The following is a 2,500-nucleotide window of genomic DNA, read 5'->3' as shown; positions in this document are numbered from 1 at the left end:
AGAAAGGGAGGTGGAGCGGAAAAGGGAAAGGTACATGGAGAGGGAAAAGAAGAGGAAGAGGGGAGGCGAAAGGTAGGAGGAAGTTGAAAGAGGAAGAGAGTACTTTTTTTTTTATATATGATGTTCAGTGGTATTTCCACGTGTCCCATTAGTTATTATCACTATATATCACATCAGAGCTTTACATCTACACCATGATCGCAGACTTCCTTGTTCTCTTCGTATTCCTCACAAAACATTTTTTACATTCTTCAATGACACCAGCAAAGATATAAAAATAAAAAGCTACAAAATAAAGAAAAGTAAATAACTAAATAAAGGGTATGAAAGGTTTCTTTTAATACATGAAATCAAAAAACGAACTAAGATTGCCTCAAAATGAATGAAAACGTTCAAATAAATAAAATTACTAAAAGTGTATAATACATATGGTATAAAGAGCTCGTAGTTAAAATAGTAAGTCTAAAAAAGCGAAATAATAGCATAAGTTAACGGGTAAAACAGGGGGGAAACAGGCATTACACTAAGGTTACACTATGACCGTTTATTACTTTAAAAGCAAAACTCGTTGACATTTTTTTAATAATCACTACAATTATTACAATCATATTAAAATGCTTCGTCCGTCCATTGCGTTAATTCCTTATTGCGGAATTCATATTCTATGTGACTGCAAACTTGTAGTCATTTCATTTTAATGTAAAATGAAGTGATAATGCACATTTTTTTTTATTGACCTTCATATAACGAATCTTTAAAAACTGTATTCTGTTTCTGCTATTATCATTATTATCCTATTTGTTATTATGATCATTATTGTTTTCATTCTTATTAATAGTGTTATCCTTCTTCTTCGAGGCAAGTACACTACCTTCTAGTTGTTAGACCGTCAGTTGATATACATTTATTGTTTACACGACTATCCGAGGGGAGAGGAAAGGGATGGTAAGGGGCCTTTAAGAGAAAAGGGAGATGGGGAAGGGGAATCAATTTGTGTTAATACAAATATACATGATGATTCATCACAGACAGCAGCGTAGGCTCATTACGACTTTACTTTTATATTATCTATTGCTTACGTTATGGAAGAAATTATAATGATATATAGTACCTTTCCAGCATTTCCATAAAGACTGCACTTCCCAATTGGTATCCCTTTAAATTGTATTCATTTGCCCGACTTGGGTTCAGTATTTTTGTGGTAGGCTTTTTATTCACTATTTCGTTGTATTCAGAATCAACGTTACGTCTCTCTGTTATAACAAAAAAATAAACACCAGCGAGTCCAAAGCTAGTTGTGAGTGGAAAGATGGTGTGTATATATATTTATGTGTGTGTACGTGTTTGTTTCTGTATGTGTGTCTGTGTGATGATTTGGGTCTTTTTGACTTTCCTGTTGTTTTAAAACCCAAGTGAAAACCTCTCATAATTGCCTTTGTTAACCAACATCCTATAAACCTGGCTTTTTCTTCATAGCCTGTGGCTATTTCAGTCCTATACCTTTAACATCATGCAAGTCTTAAATTCTTAAGTTCTATTCCCTTTCCCAGGGGTTGGTGCCTTGGAGAGAACAATACTGGATATTCTATGCCTTTTTTTTTTTTTTTTTTATATACTCATGACTTCCTTAAAAAAAGAGAAAAAACATAAAGTACATCATAGCTCTCTCTTTCAACAATTTTGAAAGTTATCTATTCTGGTCTTTCTTATATAAGTTTTACACAAAAAATAGAAACATTCTATGTAGGAAAATAACTGTTCTTCATATTTTTATATTTATTATTCAGTATATGTCATATTCATACCATACTAAAGATAACTTAGAAGCATTTGCGGTGAACGATGCCGGGGCCAGACTCATTATACTCGTCCTTTGTGATCCACATGGTCTGGAAGGTGGACAGTGAAGCCAGGATGGAACCACCGATCCAGACAGAATATTTACGCTCGGGAGGAGCAATGATCTTAATCTTGATGGTGGAAGGAGCAAGAGCAGTGATTTCCTTCTGCATGCGGTCAGCAATACCAGGGTACATGGTGGTACCACCAGACATGACAATGTTAGCAAACAGATCCTTCCTGATATCAATGTCGCACCTCATGATGGAACTGTGGACGGTTTCCTGAACACCAGCAGATTCCATTCCAAGGAAGGAGGGCTGGAACAGAGCCTCTGGGCAGCGGAAACGCTCGTTACCAATGGTGATAACCTGCCCGTCGGGAAGCTCATAGGACTTATCAATGGAAGAGGAAGCCGCCGCAACGTTCATCTCACTCTCGAAGTCAAGGGCGATGTAGCAAAGCTTCTCCTTGATGTCACGAACGATTTCACGTTCAGCGGTGGTGGTAAAGGAGTAGCCACGCTCAGTCATGATCTTCATCAGGTAGTGGGTCAGGTCACGACCGGCAAGATCGAGACGAAGGATAGCATGAGGAAGGGCGAAACCTTCATACACGGGGACAAAGTGAGTCACACCGTCACCAGAGTCGCAAACCTGAC

The 2,500-nt window shown here is 37.5% G+C and overlaps 1 pseudogene; it reads right to left on the bottom strand.

Moving 5' to 3' along the window:
* Positions 1-1,764: 1,764 nt before the first annotated feature.
* The window catches only part of LOC125040202, a 2,259-nt pseudogene continuing 1,523 nt past the window's right edge, over positions 1,765-2,500 (bottom strand).

The sequence above is a fragment of the Penaeus chinensis genome, chromosome 28 (assembly GCF_019202785.1).
Source record: "Penaeus chinensis breed Huanghai No. 1 chromosome 28, ASM1920278v2, whole genome shotgun sequence".
NCBI classification, from domain to species: domain Eukaryota; kingdom Metazoa; phylum Arthropoda; class Malacostraca; order Decapoda; family Penaeidae; genus Penaeus; species Penaeus chinensis.
This window is presented reverse-complemented; position numbering and strand designations above follow the sequence as displayed.